The following is an 11763-nucleotide window of genomic DNA, read 5'->3' as shown; positions in this document are numbered from 1 at the left end:
CCAACTTGGAAAAGTAAACAACTTCCTTCAACTGATCCAATAGATCATCAATGTGAGGAAGGGGATAATGATTCTTGATCGTTATTTTATTCAGTGCTCGGTAATCAATGCACATCCTCCATGAACCGTCCTTCTTTCTCACCAACACTATTGGAGATCCGCATGGTGATGTGCTTGGTCTTATGAACCCTTTCTCGAGCAGCTCCTGTACCTGCTTCTTGATTTTTGCATTCTCTAAAGCGGATAACCTGTACATTTCGATGTTAGGAAATGGAGCATCTTGCTGCAAATTAATATCATATACAATTTCCCTGTTTGGTGGCAAACCTTTAGGTTCTTGAAATAAGATATCATGTTCTGAAATAACCTTTCCTAAATCAGCTTTTATTTAGCATCACAGCCCTCAAATACATTGGTTTTTTCGGGTTTCTTTTCCTTTACAACCATTAGTAAAAATTGCTTGCATGAATTTACAATCCTTTTCATCTACCCTGAGTTTACGAGAGTATAATTATTTTTGAGTTCGTGAGCTCTTACAATATATTCTATTCCATCTTTGACAAGTTGATACTTATTTTCAGCTCTATAGAAGATGGCTTTTCTATCATACAAGTAAGGACTTCCTAAAACAATTCCACATATATCGAAGGGAATTACATCTAACTCAACCTCATCTACAAATGTTAAACCAATGGCAAACCTAAGTTTACATTGTCTAGTCACTTGTAGCATCGCTTTATCACATAACCAACCCAATGGATATGGCTTCTTGTGAAGTGTGGTTAGTAATCCCAGCTTATTTACAATTGCTTCAGAAATTAAGTTTATTTTTGAGCCACTATCAAATAAAGTATCAACCTTTTGGTGCTTGGAAATAACTCTAATATGAAAAAGCTCATGTCTTCTTCTCTCATTTTCTTCACTATCAATAGTTTGGGCAGAATTACTAGTAGATGCTTCAGAATTTTTACCTTGTATACCTGTGGCTATGATGGTTGTTTCATCACCTGAGTCTGACCCCAAATCTCTTTGAACAGCAACAGCAACCTTCTTCTTCTTGCCATTGAAATTCTTGGGTTTCAGCTCCGGATGCAAAGACCAGCAATGTTCATCATCATGTCCATCCTTCTTGCAGTGAGTGCATGAAGGTTTGGCCTTTTGTACAGCATTTTCCTTCCTCTCTTTCCATTTCTGCTTCCTCTTTTCCTTGTTCTTGCTTTCAGTGGATTTTGATGACCCCCCAATCTCTGGGTTCACATTCTTGCCTCTAGCCTCTAGATGGGTAGCTTGAACAGATACTTCATCTATACTAATAGGGTTAAACATGAGAATGGTGTGTCTAAAATAACTATGTAGACCACCTATATACTTCAGCAAAGTTTCAGGTGAGTCTAAATAAATGCCTAGAATCAAATCTCTTTTTCTAAACTCTTCGGTGTAGCTTTGTACACTTTGCCCTTTTAATTGGCGAAGAGTTTGCCAACTCATCATAGCTTGCTGCATATAAGCTAGTGGCTAGAATTGTTTTTTAATTGCAGAAACAAATTCACTCCAGACAAAAGGAATTTTACCATGCTTCTTCAATTCAGCTTGTGTCCTTCCTTCCCACCATACCAAGGCAGTTCCTCCAAGGCGTAGGCTGGCCAGCTGAATTTTACTTCTGTCTAAATCAATGCTCTGCACCCTACACTACACATCAATATGTCGAATCCAGTTATCTAGCTTTTCTTCATTTAACTCTCCATCATATATTGGCAAATCAAATTTAACATCTAATTTAATCAAAGATGTCTTCTTTTTTGTTTTTTCAGGGCTATTAGGAGGTGTGGATAGAGGATCCTTTTTCCCTTTCCCTTTGCCTTTAGAATGGCCATCTATAAGAGATTCTTTTGTTCCCTTGTCTTGTTTGGAAGTGGAATAATCTTCACTTTGACCTTTCTTAAATTCTCTATACGTTTCTTCTACCATGGCTCTCATGGTCATGAAACTGTCCACGAATTGAGGGTCTAATTCGAAGGGAACTTCTTCTGTCATTTTCCTCTTAGGATAGACTACCAATTTCTGGGTTAGTTTCAACCAGTTCTCCTTCTCCTAATTTAAGCTTTGACCTAGTTAGCATTCACAAACAGTCCAGCACAAGTTTGTCTAACCTTAGCAACCTAGAGCTCTGATACCACTTGATCTAATAATTAGATCTAAGACAATAATAAGGTATTACAGACTTATGTGCATGGATGTGCCTATGTTATTTTGTGCAATGGATCGATCAGATTGTGAAATAGATAGACTTTAAAGCAGTTAAAGACTATAATAGACAAACACATAAAACACAACAGATTTAATAAGGAGTTCACCCAAGACTCCTGGGCTACATCTTCTGGTCCAACCTTTAGTGGTGGCCTCTCTATTAAGTCTTCAAATAGAGTTTTTACAATAGGAACTCAGTTTGAGTCTCACACACAACATATGCAATTACAAGAGCTTCACTTGAATCCCTCAAGCTTCCTCTGAGTACACAGACTCCCCCACAGCTCTCAATCTATGTTCTCACTCTGTCTCACACTTTCTTGCAACACTGCCTGTCTGTGGCTTTTAAAGCCATTATGGGCTGCCTGTTCATTTCCTCTCCTCGTCGTTCAGTCTCCCGGCCTCTGTCCGCTCGAATCCCTCTTACAGTGTTTCCCAAGTATGGCATAACGCCTAAAGGGGAGGTGGCCACTGATTTCGTAACTTAAGAGTGCCTGGGTCCTTTGAAATCCGTCGAATTCCCAAACCCGGCCGTTTTTTATCAACACAGAGAAATATGCATAAAACAGGGAAATTCCGCCAAAAACATGATATGTCGGACTTCAAAAGTCCTTTAATACACTTCATTCCCCTATCAGGTCCAACCACAGGTCGTTATCGCATATTGGGAAGGTCCATTCCTTTGTATTTTGGAAAATATGTCAAACTGCAAAAATGCACTAAAACACTTGTAAAATCCCTCATTTCGAACCTGAAATACTGTTCAATATTGTTAATAAACCCTTTTGGGTCCGTGACATCACATCGGCACTTTTTCCTTAGCTTTTCGTTTTTTCAATGAAAATGTGATTTACAAAGGAAAACTCAGTTTTCCGGACTTTAAAATATATGCAATTCTGCCTATTGTATTATTGGGTCCGTAATATCGCTGCCATCACTGTCATCGGCCCCACTCAATGTTCTGATGCGATATCACATATCACACATGACCCCCGCCAATTGTAATCGCTCCTCTGCATCTGCTGATTGCGATAGCGCGCGTTACCATGGGTCGTCGATCTGCGTGCTTGATCGACGGTCCGCGTTGATCGCAATCGCAGCCGTCATGTGGACTCCGCCAATAAGCGCCGATAGCGATTCGTCGATTGGATCTAGACCATTGATCGACCAGATCCGGCGGCTCTGGTTCAACGTTGCCTTAAAGCCGTCGATACTTTGTTTTCTCTGTTTTTACAGGTTTTGGGCCTCCCGATAGTGTTTATCCTCCTTGCTAAGGGTGCCCCTTTTGCAATAATTTCAATCTTTCAAGGGATTTTTGGCATTGGGCATGATTCTTAAAGGGTTTATGAAGACTTAGAGAGTTATCTTGGATCCATTTGGATCAGGAAGGAAGAGCATGATCAAGCAGTTATAGTAGGATTCTTGGCATGTATCAATTTGCATGTGTGTTTTCCTTGCTAGATTTGGCATGAATGGTATTGCATGTGGTTCTTTATTGTTCTAGCATAGATTTTTCCAGGTGTGACAGTGTTTTTAGCATAGCCTTGCCATTTCTGGATAACCTTGATGAGATGGGTTTTCATGTTTTTGTTGGTTGAGCTAGATTGTCAGATGGATTCGAAGTTGAGTGAGGTGGATCTCCTAAATGACAAACACATGTCCTAGTGGTCCCTGAACTGGACTGTGGATCAAGATAAAGCCGCTAGCCTAGTAACCCCTGTACCAGACTGTGGGTTGCGGTAAATCCAGGATTGTGTGCCTTGGTGGGCCTATGAATCCTTGCCGATGAATGGCAGGATATATGGTAAATCCAAGAGGTGAATTGCTCTCCATTGAGCCTAGTATTCTTGGGATGGAATGTACAGTAAAGCCTGGAGAGTGGGTCTTGGTGTAGGGCCTATTGATCCCTAGATCGGACTGTGGATTACGGTAAAGCCTAAGAGACTAGGAGGCACTAAAATTCCTCACGGTGTAGGTGGAGAACTCCATCAGCATCCATGTTTGTTTGGTTCTTTTTGGTTGGTTATGAATCCCACATTCATGCTTGGACTATGGCACAAGGGTGAATGGCTGAAGAGAGATTTCGCTTAGCCATTCTATGGTTGGGTGGAAAGTGGCAATCCCATCCCGGGTTGGATTTTGTATTCATTAATAAGAGGTTCTTTCCTTGAAATTTGATGTATAAATGTATTGGTTTATATGTGGAATTTATGGTTGATGTATCCTTGATATTTTTGTTGTTATTAGGTTGGTTATAAGCATGTATTCTGACAGTGATGATGTATGGCTTCCCTCATGTTTTGATTGGTAAATGAATGAAAAACGTATCTATAACCTAATAGATGATAATGTAGCTAATGATATAAGGGAGAAATGCTTCTTAGCTATTCTCATATAAGTATGAGACCCTTATGCTTAAATCTGTCGTTTACACCTATAGATTGCATTGATGCCAAGTGTTTGACAAAATGTCAGTCCCGGTTGGGGATGGTCAGGCTTAGTCTTGGAGTTAGTTTTTGGTTTATTAGTCTTGTCATCATGTGTTTAACAGATTCCAAAAGTTACAGCAAGTTCTCGGCAGTGGCAAGAATTTTGGGCTTGAAAAGTGCCTTAAATCCCACAGACTCTAGCACAGGTCTGCTGGAAATATTCCCTGGATGTAGGCATGCAGGCTTGTGGGAGCATCTAGAGCTCTCTGGACGTTGGCATGCCCATAGTGTGGAAGCATCCAGAGGTTTAATAGCTTAAAAAATCAATGGGACCCAAGGGCATGATACTTGAGTGGTTGGGATGGCTCCTGGGAGTGTTGTTGCTGACGTGGAAGGTATGTTTGATGTGTTTCCGTTGATTCCACTTCCTTAAGGTCACCTAGGAGGTTGAATCATATCATAGTAGCCTCTTGTCACATGTTTACCTAGGTTGGTCAATTACTTGGGTAGATGTGGGAGGAGGGTGTTACAGAGAGGTCAATCACCCTATTGCCTTTACTACTCACAAGCTATCGACTACGGAGCAAAATTATAATTTTACAAAAAGAGAAGGGTTGGTGATGGTGTATGCCCTCCAAAAGTTCATACATTATTTGCTAGGTAACCAGTTCAAATTATATACAAACCACTTTGCTTTAAAGTACCTAGTTAATAAGCTTATGTTGGTGAGGAGAATCTGCAAGTGGTTATTATATTTTCAAGAGAATGATTTTCAAGTGGTAGTTAAACCCAGAAGACTGAATTTGGGGCTTGATCACCTATCGCATCTAACTTTAGGTGAGGAAGCACAAAATTTGGAAGACAAATTTTCGGATGCACAATTATTCGCAGTGACTCTAGTGGATAATTATTTTGCAAAAAATGCATAGTTCTTAAATACCGGGATGGCACCAAAAAAATTTACAGTGTCGCAAAAGAAACAATTGTTGCTCAAAGTTGCAGACTATAAGTTAATTTTTAGAGCATTGTATAAAGTAGGGGTCCACGAATTCCTAAGGAGATGCATGATCGAGCATGAACAACGTGTGATCTTAGGAGAGGAACATGTAGGGATTTCAAGGGGTCACTACGCAAGTTGAGCTACAATGCAAAATATTTTGAGTGTTGGACTGTGGTGGCCCACAACATAAGTCAATTCCAAGGAATATTCTAGGACTTGTGTTAAACCCCCAACTCACCTTACAGTCATTTAACAAGTGGGCCATTGACTTTATTAGACAAATTGATCCACCCACGAGGAGGACTAGTATGCGGTACATTATTACCACTATAGTTCACCTAACCTGATGGGCCAAGGATGCACCGATAAAAGACTGCAACACAGAGACTGTTGTGCGATTTCTATTTGACAATGTGGTGACCAGATTTGGATGTCCTTGAATTATAATGAGTGATCAAGGGACACATTTTCTGTACCAAACTATAGCAACACTGACGGATGAATTTGAGATCTATCATCAAAAGAGAACTCTATACAAAACCCAAGCTAATGGAATAGTGGAGAGCTTCAATAAGATCTTGGAAAATTCACTTACCAGGGTATGTAATGTGTAGCGGGATTATTAGGATTTGAGAATCCCCGCAATCTTATGGGCTTATAGAATAACATGTAAGAAGTTAACCGGACAAACCCCATTATGAATGGTATATGGGATGGAAATTGTCATGTCAATGGAGTTCCTGGTACCTAGTCTATGCATTGCGCTAGCTACCCAAATGACCAAATTTGATGCAGTGGAGAGGCGATTACAATATCTATTACATCTAGAGGAAGATCGTGCACTAGTGAGCTTCCACCAAGAGGTGAAAAAGGTCCAAGACAAGGCATGGAATGACCAGATGATCAAGCGTAAGACATTCTAGGTGGGGGACCTGCTATTGCTATATTATAGTAAGTTTATAAGGCATCCAGGTAAGTTTTGAATGCAATAGTTGGGACCTTATATTATTACGCATGTGACTTATGTCAGCGTGGTGAAGTTAGGAAATTTGGATCGCACACCGCATGAGGGTTTTGTAAATGGAAGCAAGCTAAAACCCTATAGGGATAGTCAAGCTCCTACTCACCTTAGATAGAGAAGGGAGAAATCCAATCTATTGGTTGTACATAAATAAGGTAGACCAGTATCATCAATAGGAAATTTAGGGGAAAGAGGGATTAGGGTCAAGGGTTAGTTGTTCTGCCTTAGTTCTAGGAGAAGGGTCATTGCGCATTCAGGGAGACGTTGTGACAGCTTAGATGATGCGTAGTGTTGGGAGCACCCATATTCAAAGTTAACCACTAGTGGTGATGGCATGTCTAAATGAGTGGCATAGGGTTTCCACTCAAAAGGTTCTAAGTCATATCAATCTGGATGTGATCAACAGGAAACAATGATTAGGAATTCGACCAGGCAAAAGCATAATAAACAGTTAATGAGCATGCTTTAACCGAATAACCAGTAATTACAGGGAAACTCAGTGACGTACAAGGAAATTTTCATTGAGGAGATTGCAATCATTGCTGCGAAGGTCGTCATCATATTCACCTTTAGCGAACAGATACTTGTTATAGTGACAGATCGTGTCAGGTAATGGCGTCAAAAGAGAATAATGGCTCAGAGGTGCAAATTTCAATGGGTGGATGAACACGCGAAGGAGAAAGGTACCGAGTAGTTAATGAAAGGATCATAAACAAGGAGTTAGAGGAAAAATCGAAGTTGTAAAGGAATTGAGAACAGAGAAAAGTTGAGAGAAGAAGTGGGAGTTGAGAAAGAAAGTAACAGATACGCAATTATGGAAGGAAAAATCCCAGTAGTAAAAGAGCGGAAGACATGCATAAATGCCATATGTCCCTGGAGGGAGAGAGAAATCAGGAGGTAAAAAGCAAGGCCTCTCCAAGGAAGAAAATTGCAAAGCTAACATAGGAGGATACACGCTCATATTTGAGTACATAAAGGGTAGAAGTAAAGGCGGTTACAGGTTGCATAGTAAAGCCAAAGTAAACATCGTCATTTTCAGGACCCAAGGTAGCAATGTTGACACCTAAGGGATGCGAGTATACAGTTCGAATTTCCCCTCTTCCAATAGGAGTGCTCCATCAGGGGAGAATGAAAAGTTTCATGGAGCAAATTAAGTACTCACGCCATGATTTTTGCCACCCATCCTGCCACCTTGACCTCCAGGATTATATGCAACTGGTGCCAAATCCACACAATGTACCTAAACTAAAACCACAAGTATGGGCCAAGGGTTTGGATATTACTGGAATTTTGAATTTGGTACATATTCCTCACTTCGGGCGAGGAGATGAGGTGACATTTTTTACCAAGTGCCTGTTAGCCTACATGCACGACGGATTCTTATGGATTGACTGACCGATACTCATCACCACAGAATTAAATCACAAGATTATTGGTCTCCCCGTGGAAGGAGAAGACCCAGGGTTACTCATTAATGACAAGACTCTCGTTGCATCTGTGACCAAAACATATAAGAGCTAGAGTGGGAACCGAGGGTTCCTAATTTCGACAATAAATGACCAAGCTACTAGATTTGCAATGCAGGCCATCGCTTGTAAATTATTGTGCAATTTTTTGGTGAATGAGGTTCTGGTAGGAGTCATTATTGTGGCAAGTCAATGTGCCAAGGGGGAACAGTTTGCATGGGTTCCTTTCCTGTTGAAAGAATTCAAGCAAGATTTTCTCGACACATAAGAATTAAATGCAGAATTTCACTACGCATGGTTACTCATTTTCATAGTGTTGGTCAAATGGGAGAGGCCATAAGACTTTGAGCCAATGGTAGACCCAACAAAACCCATTGTAGTGGTTGAATTTCAGAATTAATGGCCTTGTAATGAACCTGAGCACAAAAATCTCAACATATTTATGTATTTTCTCTATGGGGATATGATACAGAAGGTTATTGAGGAGACATTATGAATACCTCCCAAGAGCATGAAGAAGTAAAAGGGTATAACATAGTTCAAGGCCGATCCTCACCATATTTGGGTTCTTCCATGAAGAGACTCAGACAAGTGTTGGCGAAAGGAGCCTTATAGACTAACCGCGGAGGAAATCAAGGCCATAATTGATGCATGGGAACCTGCACGGATGATCAGGTGATCAAATTTATGCTCGAAAATAAAAGTGCCCTGAACTTGTTGAAACCAATGCCAAATAAAAGTGCCCAGTGTTCTAAAACCAACGACGTTCATTTCACCTTAATCTGACACCGAATGCTCAAGTTATCGTTCATTGGCCATTTTCCCAAATAGGTAAAAAATTACAGGTGACAGGCTGGTTGTGCATTTTTGGGCCAATGGCATGCTTCCACTTGGCCACTCCATATTGGTTAGAAATTATGGAATCTGATTGGTTCATTTTTTTTATTATATTTCTCGTTGATTATGTAATTTGGTGGCTCCAATGGTTGGCTACCATGTGGCCTGCTCATGGTGGGTTAAAAATTTGGTTAAGGGCCAAGGGCACCCCACAGGGTTTGAACACAAAACCTATCACTTAGCAGCAAGACCCTTTACCATCACACCATACACTTTATTGCTTACCAACTATGGTCACGACCTTTATTTAAGGTTTATATAGCGCACATATGGGGGGAAGGGGCCAGGGCTAAGCCCTAACCTAGCCACACCCCACGCCATAGGACCGACGGAGGGAGCCAAGGGCTCGGGGCTTAGCCCCAACCCAAAGCCATGGTCACAGCCCACGGTAATACACCATGCAGGACTAAGCCAATACATAAAGGCGTTAGCCGAATCGAAGGAGGAAAAATGGTTTATCCCTATGGTGACATGCCACGGCACATGACCACATCGTGGAGGGATAAAGTGTTAGGCCGAAAGGCACTCCAACGAGACCCCAGACTAGGCCATATGCGACCCAATAAAACCACAGGCAGATGAAAAAGGCGCTTGGCGCAAAGGTGCTAGTGACGGGGGGAAACCATAGGGCACATGCCCTGCTATGTGATCACCCACTCCGGAGTAGGGGCACGTGCGTAATTTGAGCGCTCAGTCCCAGTTTTATGGGCGTCATTATGACAAAGTGCCAAGTGTTGGGGCTTGGTTGGTGGGGGCAGGTGGTTAGCCCCAACACCTGGGCACGTGGCCCCCATGTGACCAAGACTTTCAGAAAGTGGGGGTTAGTGGAGATTTCAAGTGTCTGACAATTTCACCCCTCAGGCGTGACTGTAGGCCAAATTTACGCGTTGGTTCCAGGTTTGGGGCACTCAAGCCAAGTTTAGGTCGAATTGTAGGATGGTTAATAGAGAAGTTCATGAGAGAGCTTGAAAGCTCATAAATTTTGGAGTTTTTATCCAAATTGATCTCATAAAGAAGTTTCTTAGGGATTTTTGGATATTCTGAATCCATTGGTAACTTCTAATTTCTGATTTGAGAACATCTGCAGGGTCTTTTTGCAGATTTTAAACTAAATGTGTATGGATCAATTGGGGTTTGGAAGTAGTTTTGGGAGGTGTTTAGGCATGGAGAAGACCTTGTAGGGGTATTCTCACTTCCAAAAGGCTATTGTAGCAGTTGTAACCAACAGTGTTCATCTTAGGTTCAACTTCTCTTATCATGAAGTTTTGATTATATGTTTCAATGTGGAATTGAAGCATGCACATGATGTTTTTAGCTCATTTCAGTTGAAGTATGTCATCTTTGAAGGAGATGTTTTGAGTTGTTGTTGTTGTGAGAGTTCTTTGTAGGAGAACATTACCTTGTAGGGGTAATAACCACTTATTTACCTGCAACAAATGTTTATGTACTTCATTGATACTGAATATATGAGTGGTATACTCATGTTAACAGGCCCGGAGATGTAGCCCAAGAGGGGTGAACTCCGTCAACAAACCTTTGTCTTTCTCTTCTTTATGCCTTCATGGATTATGTTATTTATGTTCATCATGTTCAGTTAAATATGAAGAATAATTCATGTTTAAAGAGACATTGAATAAACATGTTGTTTCAAGACCCATTTTTAACCTTGCAAAGCATTGACACGGTCCTAAGTTTTGTTTTATTTGATTTTGGAAAAGAGGAAGAAATCACCTAATCCAATTTCAGATCAGTTTGGTATCAGAGCACCAGTTGACCAAGTTGCAAGATGGGCAGCAAAAAGAATCTCCAAGAGCTAGAGGAGTAGAATTTGACTCTTCGGGTGGAGAATATAGAATTGAGAAGGATGTTGCAGATAGCTGAAGAGGAGAAGAGACACATGAGCTTTGTATTGCAGCAAGTTCTTGATGAGCAAGTTGAAGAAATATCTACTCCTACACCATAAAGGGAAACCTCCATAATGAGGCCAGTGTGTGGTCATGGTTCAAATAGTGGTTTTGGACCATATGTGGAAGATGTTGCATGTACATTTTGCAAACATCTTCAAGAAGTACACCATATGCCAGTGGATAAGAGTGGGTGGCTAGAGTCATCTACAAGTTGGCCATCATCGTCATCATCAAAAGATGAAAGGATGCATGACAAGTTTAAATAGGTAACTAGTATCTCAAGTTCCACTCCTTTTGCTTTCATGCATAACAACTCTTTTGAAATGTTCGAGCAACATACCAAGGGAATAGGTATGAATTTGCTTTCCAAGATGGGAATGAAGGTGGAGGTATTGGAAAAATGGCCAAGGTATTACCAATCCGATTATGGTTGAGGAGAGACGGAAGTACGAGGGATTGGGATATAGACGAAAGGAGTTTGGAGAGTGCTCCGAACAACTTGAGGTACATCAAACATCTAAGCATGAGATGTCACCACCCTATGACAACCATCGAAGTTGCAACTCTAAACACGAGTATAACTCTCAAGAGTGTTTTCCAATGCATGGAAATTTTGAATGCTTGTGGAATCAGTACCTTTGTACATTTTGTAATGCTTTTGACCATTGTGTGGTTGTATGTGAGAAATGTAAGATAATGTTTAAACGAATGAACCAAATTTTGGGCATCAAGCATAATGACTTTCTTTCGCATGAGAGAAATTCTATGTCAACAAACAAGAAGAATTTTTTTTGTG

Source organism: Pinus tabuliformis, chromosome 7 (assembly GCF_031772625.1).
Source record: "Pinus tabuliformis cultivar Carrire ecotype Pingquan chromosome 7, CPIR1, whole genome shotgun sequence".
Lineage (NCBI taxonomy): Eukaryota > Viridiplantae > Streptophyta > Pinopsida > Pinales > Pinaceae > Pinus > Pinus tabuliformis.
The sequence above is the reverse complement of the archived record's forward strand: the minus strand, read 5'-3'. Positions refer to the sequence as shown.